Below are 7,781 nucleotides of genomic sequence, written 5' to 3'. Positions count from 1 at the left end.
AATAGCTCAGGTGTTGCTAAAAGGAGAGCTGCATGCAAATAGGCAGATAGCAACACTAGGAAAAAAGTAGGTAGAGCAGGAGGTGTAAGAGAGAGGCACACAGGCTGGAATTCACCATTAGGACTATTCCTGAGTTCACTGGCTGCCTCTATACATGCTCCTTGGCTTTCTAATTAGAACACGGTGGAGCAGACTTGATTAATGGAGTCTGCTCTACGTTCTAATTAGAGCTCTGTTGCGTCACTGCAGTATCGTGTGTATTAAGTCCCACACATTTTAAAATGGCCACAGGGTACTTTAACTAAACCTCATTGACTGAGCTTTAGATAAAGGGTCCAGTGGCCATTTTTAAACACATGGGGGCTTAATGCATGTGACACTGCAGCATTTTAATTAAAGTGGCTGCCCAGGAGCTGCTCTAATTAAAACACCCCCCTCTCCCACCCTGGAGCACATGTATAGACATGTTTCTACTGCAACAACTAATGTAATGCTTTCCCTAATAGTCCCTATAGCCCTGGTCCTGCCATCTATACATATGAGCAGGGCAAATTGGGATATCTGCCCGGGGCCCTGCGGAGCTGGGCGGAGCAGCTGTGGCCACTCTGTGCTGCCACCAGCTTCACGTCCAGCTGCTCGGCACCCTCCTCTGCCCCCCCGCCACCATATCTGCTGCTAAATCCGCTGCCTCTGGCTGCTCAGCACCCTCCACCAAATCTACCGCCAGCTTCCTCGTGCCTGGGGGTGGGGCTCTGCACAGGCTGATTTGCCCCAGGCCCCGCAACCTGCTTGGGTTGCCTCTGCATATGGGCAATCGTATGGCTGGTGTCATTGTTCTAAAGCCTCAATGAAATAAAGTGGACAGACTTTTTCTTATGCAAAGTCCTATGATTTGCTAGAAATCACCCTCAGTTTGTAGCGCAAAAATCATATTATAATAAGTTCTTAGCTTTGGAATTTGCCTACCCTGTCAGTCCATCAGGCGCTTCCTCAGGTTTTCATTCACCTAGCACACAGGCCTCATCTCTGTCATCTTGTTTATCTTGCCTTGCCTTCCTCTCAGTCTTCCCAGACAACGTGCTACTGGTGGTGTAAGAACTTTCTCTTCTCTAGCTCTTGCCAACCGGAACAGCCTTTCTGTACCTTATCAGTTCTCCATTTCAACTCAAGATCTACTGTAAAAATATCTCCCTCTCTTTTGTCCTGTTCTCTTCATTTCTTTCTTCCTACTCTTTATTACTTAACAGCGGAAAGGATTTCAGGATATTGTTCTTATGAAAGAGGCTTTATTTTGCTTAGGTTTAATGCTACAGTTGAATTTGTATGGCTAGAAGCAGATGTCTTCAGTGGGCAATTGGCTCTGCCACAACATGTTACAGCACAGCTGATTACGCTCCAAGGACATATATAGATTAGGGCTGTGTGAAGCTTCGGGTTCTGATTCGATTCGGAGGAGATTTGGCCTGATTCGGTGGCTGAATCTCTCAAGTCCGAATTGAATCAGGGGACCAATTAAAAGGTCTGAGTCGATTTGAAGCTCTTCCAATTGATTTGGAGAGCTTTGGCAATTCGAGCAGTCCTGCTGCAGCAGGGAGCTGGACCTGGACTCTGAGCTGGTAAGTAGGGGGCAGGGGAGCAGGGGCTGGAGGAAGGGGAAGGAAAACAAGCCCACACTCACCAGGTACTGCCAGGTAGGTGGGTGATCCCCACTGCCCCATGCTGTGTGGGGGGTTCTGCCATGAGCCCCCTGACCCCTGGCTGTTCTCCCAGCCCCTCCCCTCCATGGCTGCCCCGTCCACCCCAGCTCTGGCCCTTTAAGAAAAAACAAACAAAAAAAACCCCCAACCACACTGGCTCCTGCAGCGGCCTCAGGGTTTCTGGGGGTTCGTGGAAGAGCCCTCCATGCAGCATGGGGCAGTGGAGGACAGCAGGGATCGCCCCTCCCTGCCAGGCAGGAGCCGGTGAGGTTGTTTTTTTGTTGTTTTTTGTTTGTTTGTTTGTTTTTTTAAAGGGCCGGGAGCTGAGGCGAGCAGGGCAGCCATGGGGGGCTGGGAGAGCAGGTGGGGGTCGGGGGGCTCATGGCAGAGCCCCCCCACATGGAGTGGGGCAGCAGGGATCGCCCCCCCCCCCCACCCCCTGCCTGGCAGCAGCCAGGGCTTTTTTTCCCCAAAGAGCCGGGAGCTGGGGTGGGCAGGGCAGCCATTGAGAGCGGGCGGGGGATGTGGCCTGTGTGATTCGGAGCTTCACTTGATTCGGCAGCAGCTGAATCTCCAAATCAGATGCAGCCAGATTGATTTGGGACAGTGATACGAATCACCGAATCGAATCACTGTCCCCTGAATCGGCCGAATCCAAAGCGAATACTAGCCACTTTGCACAGACCAAATATAGATGTCCCAGTTGCTGTGCCCTGACTTGAGGCATGTCGGCAGTGGAGGGAAAACTCCCCACTTGTAGATGAGCCCCCTCTGTTGGGGACCAGGAGAATCTCCTGCAGTGGATTTCCCTGCATTTCTCTGCAAGCCTGGGTTGGGGGGACACACAGACAGGGTTCCCCCCATCAATCTCTCTGCAAAGGATTTCCCCTGACCGTGTCTGCAAATGCAAAGGGAGGGGGAACCCGCGCTCTCCACTCCACGCTTGCAGGCGCACCCAGAGAAATCCCCTGAGAAGGAGTCCCCTGTGTGCAGCATGGACTGAGTGTCTGCAAGCAGAGAACCCCCCATGCACCCCCAAAGCCCTGAGGTGCAGGCACTCCCCAGACGTGAGGGGTCCGATCCTGCCCAGGAATTCTTGAGGTTTGCAGGACTGGGCCCCTGAATCCCAAAGATCCCTTGCCTCAGGGAGGCTGAAGAGCCATGAATAAAAGTGTGAGCAAACGCGTAAGCAAATGTACATGGGCTGCAATAAAAAGGCCTAGTTTGTTATTGTGTTCTGTTGTGGCCACAAATTTAAGCATTAATGGCATGACAGAAGGTATGAACATCTACTTGCTTTCGCTCTGTGCCTACATAAAAATTCTTATGGTGGCACAAAGGTGACATCTGCTTCCCCACTATGGGTCGACCTTCCACTTGCGTGAAGTCAGCTGCAAAATAGGAACCTGAGTTGTAGAAAACAGAAAAGCACGCTCTGCTGTAAAAGATACCTAAACTGAATGCTAACAGTAGAGTGCCTGTTATAGGTGAAACATGAGTTAGGCTTATGTTTACAAGCCTAACTAGGGGATCTGATTAGTATCTTTCAAAAAATAAATGTCACGTTGTCAGGAAAAAAATAGCTTTTTTATATATGCGTATCTATTTATTGCCTTTTTCATCTTAATAATGATATACTGTTGATTCTGTGTTTTAAAATCCTCAATGGGAAATGCATCTTGTATAGTTTCAGTGGAAAATGGTCTCTCTAATAATAAAAAGAAAGTGTAGTTCCCTTGGAATTAAGGGTTGGGGAAACCTGATACGTCAGAAGAATAAAGTAAGACCGTAAGAAAGCGTGTGTTTCAGAAAACCAAAGTTGCTTGTTGATGCTTCCTGAAGATTGCATGGACATGATAAAGCCAAATGAATGCTTTCAGAAGCAAAAAGACCAGCCAGCACAGGGTGTCAAGAACTCTGTAGTGCTTGAAATATATGCAGAAATTATTTTTAATTTCTTCTCCTGACCTAGTCCCATAAAGCTGGTCAAGGGCACTACTGTTCAACAATAGTAAGTTATTGAAATCTCTAGGTCAAGATGTTTTTGATTGATAACATTCCCCAAATAGTTAAGAAAATGTCCAGAAACTGAGACTAACTCCCTTTTTGAACCCCATATTCTCAAACATCTTGTCTACTTCTCTAAAATTTGATAGGAAAAGCCTCCTGGCATAACACATTGTATATGACATTTCAGATGAAATTGGTTTTCCTGGATGTCAACCTTATCTATATGTAGCAGTAAAATACTTCATGTAATTGTATACATTTTTATGGCATAAGTTAGTGAGGGGACAATAAAATATTAAAAGGAAAGACTGTCACAAGTACAGTGAAAGGTCTTGTCTCTACATTAAATCTTCCTCTGGTCTGAGCCTCCTGCAGCATCCTGGACTTAGCAGCTGGTTCAAGAGTTTGAATGAGCTGGGCCAGAGGTTGATGTTATAGTAAACACACTTGAAGCAATTGGGGTCTACTGAATAGCAGAGCCATTAAACACCTCTGCTAATACTGATGCAGCAGTGCGGAGTCATAAGTACTAAGCAGGCCCTGCAGGAGGAGCCATGGCCACTCTGCTCGTCTCCACAGGGTTCCCCAAAACATGGGGCCCAGGGCGGTCGCCCCAATTCGCCTCCGCTCCTCCCCCGGGATGGCCCTGGCAGTTGTGCTGTTTTTTTCTGAAATTCTCCGATATAAGCAATGCTTTGTACTTTAGTTTCTAACTGTAACTTGCCCAGTTGTTAACGGCTTATGAAGAAATTAAAATTGCTACAGCTGAAAGTACTAAAATGTTAATTTGAGTGTGTCATATTTTATGAACTGTAACTTCTTCCTCTTCTTTAAGAAATTAATGTAATTATCAATGTCCAGTTTAATTTCTCATGATGTGGTTTTTCAACAGACAGAGGACACAGAAAGATGAGAGAATGGAACTCAGTAAAGGAAATGGAGTCTGATTCAGTAGCTTTGAAATTTTCATTCTCCTGGTCCACATAGAAGATGCAGAAGTGGTGTTTTGGGATTCATGTGTTCAGAGCCTAGGTGTAAAAAGACACATTCCAGAGGTAATTTGTGTAACTTGTCACTGAATCTGCTGCAATTGAAGGAAAGGACTCAAAGGAGGAACTGAAGTGTAGACTCATGTGGTAGAAGACCTATTTCCCCAATGATGTAGCTCTTTAACTGTTATATTTCAGGTTCATGAACTTTTTAATATGATATATATGGGACTTGCCTGTGTTAGTGTTTGAAAACTCTTATATATTAAAGAGTAAGGCTTGTCTTGTTAAGGCACTAGCCTGGTACTTATGAGCTGTATTCTCAGCTCTTCTTCATATTTCTTGTGTTATCTAGGGGAAGTCATTTGATTGCTCTCTGCCTTGGTTCCCTTTTGTAAAATGGGGATACATGTGGGGACAGGACTAGGAGCAATGGTTTCAAGCTGCAGCAGGGGACATTTCAGTTAGAGATTCAGAAGCACGTTGAGAGTGGTCAGGCATTGGAATGGGCTACGCAAGGAAGTTGTGGAATCTCCATCCTTGGTAACTTTCAAGAGCAGGATAGACAGACACTTGGCTGGGATGGTCTAGTCAGGAAGGATCCTGCCTTGAGCAGAGGGCTGGACTAGAAAGCCTTGTGAGCCCTCCAGCCCTACTTTCCTGTGATCCTGTGCTTCTGTTCCTCAGAAGCAAATGTTCAAATGAAAGCTGCATGGAAACCAGCTAGAGAACTGTTACACATTTTCAAGCACTAACTTTGTATTTGGCTGGCTCTTTTCACACCTGGATAGACATTTTTATGGTGTGATAAAATATGGCTGGTCTAAACGTATTGCATGATTGATCAGTGACTTTGCATCATGTATGTGACATGTGGTAGGGGCCTCAGAGGAGCATTGCAAAATGCCTTGTTTGTACCTGAATCTGCTCCCTGCCCTCCAGAATGTTTACTTTGCTCCATAATTTGGTGTTGTCCACAAATTTGGACAGAGTGCTTTTCACACACTCATCCAAGTCACTGATGAAGATATTGAACAGCACTGGTCCAAGGACGAACCCTGGGGAACTCCACCGCCCACTTTTTTCCAGGTTGAAAACAACCTGACTACCACCACCCTCGGTGTGCACCCCATAAACCAAGTCTCCACCCACCTGACCGTGCAGTAATCTACATCACAACTGCTTAATTTATTGATAAGAATGGGATGCGACTCTGTATCAAAGGCCTTTTTTAAAATCCAAGTAGATGACATTTACCTCAACTCCTGCATCTAAGCATTTTGTGACCTGGTCATGAAAGGAAACAAAGTTAGTCAGGCAAGCTCTACCTGCTATGGAGCCATGCTGGTTGCCCTTCAGCATTATTTTTCCTGCTGGACTCCCACAAATGTGATCCTTAATAACTTTTTCAAAGGTTTTCCCAAGGATAGAGGTAAAGCTAACCGGCCTGTAGTTACCCGGGTCATCCTTTCTCCCCTTCTTGACAACAGGGGCCACATTGGCCCTTTTCCAGTCTTCTGGGACTAAGCACCATAAATGCTCAAACAGCTGTGCCAGTGGCTCTGCTATGACACTGGCCAATTCCTTCAGCACCTGTGGACGAAGATCACCTGGGCCTGCTGACTTAACATATCCAGCCCCTCCAAATGCCCCTTCACTAGGTCAGCACTAACTGCTGGTGGGTTGGAATCCCTCTTGTGCCTGTCTATAGTCCCTTTGGGAGATATGTCTTGATCGGTGTTCAGGAATACAGATGCTATGTACTTGTTTTGGAGCTCAGCTTTGTCCCTTCTATCTGTTACGAGTTGCCCTAGTCTGTCCTGTAGGGGTCCTATGTTGCCATGTGCCTTCTTTTTGCTCCCTATATACCTGAAGGACTTTTTGTTGTCTTTAATTTTTGTTGCCAGCCTGAGTTCCAGTGCTCCTTTGGCCTTTCTGACTGATGACCTGCAAGTGTGAACCAGATATATTCCTCCTTGGTGGTTACCTCCTGCTTCCACAACCTGTATGCCTCTCTTTTCCCTGCTAGGCTGTCTTGGATATCCCTGTTCAGTCAAGAGGGTTTCTTGGGTCTTTTGCCTCCCCTTATGTGCAGTGGGATGGTCCCCTTTTGTGCCTGAAGGATCATGCCCTTGAGGAACGCCCACCCTTCCTGGACTCCCATCTCACCAATGCTCATGCCTTTCAGTGCCTCACTTACTAATCTCCTGAGCTCATTGAAGTTAGCCTTTCTGAAGTCTAGCACTTCAGCCCTACTAGTTATCTTTCCCACCTTTTGCCAGATAGTAAATTCTAACAATTGGTGATTGCTATCCCCTAGGTTACCCTGTATCTGCAGTTGTTCCACCTTTTCCAGAACTGCCTTTATAACAGGTTGACTCTTTTTACAGTTATTTTTATCCTGTGACACTGATGTTGCAGGCATGGCTGGTCCAAAGAGAGGATTTAATAGCAGCCTTCAACTACCCGAAGGGGGTTGAAGAGGATGGGGCTGCACTGCTCTCAGTGGCAGCAGATGACAGAACAAGGACCAATGGACTCAAGTTGCAGCAAGGGCGGTTTAGGTCGGACATTAGGAAAAACCATCTCACTCGGAGGGTGGTGAAGCACTGGAATGGGTTACCTAGAGAGGTGGTGCAATCTCAATCTTGGGAGGTTTTTAAGACCCAGCTAGACAAAGCCTTGTTCTGCATGATCTAGTTGGGGCTGGTCCTGCTCGGAGCAGGGGGCTGGTTGGACTAGGTGTGACCTCCTGAGGTCCCTTCCAACCCTCATGTTCTGTGACTCTATGACATGCATGGCCTGATTTAACTTGTGAATGGCACCATGTATCTAACATGGGGCAGGGGCCACAACACGAGCTGTATGAAAAAAATATATGATTAATAATCTTGCTTCGATCTATTTTATCCTTAGAGAGCCCTTTTCTCGAGAGGAGGGTCCCGAGGCCAGGCACGGAAGCGCAGGCAATCTGCTTTGCCGCCGCCCGGTGCAGGGCAGACGGGAGCACTCAGGCGCCTGCGCGCGGGAACCGGGGCAGCCGAGGTCGCGCTGGGAGGGGCGAGCCGCCGCGGGGGACGGGGTG

The sequence above is a fragment of the Alligator sinensis genome, unplaced genomic scaffold (genome assembly GCF_000455745.1).
Source record: "Alligator sinensis unplaced genomic scaffold, ASM45574v1 scaffold1273_1, whole genome shotgun sequence".
In the NCBI taxonomy this organism is placed as follows: domain Eukaryota; kingdom Metazoa; phylum Chordata; order Crocodylia; family Alligatoridae; genus Alligator; species Alligator sinensis.
Note: the sequence above shows the minus strand (reverse complement) of the source record.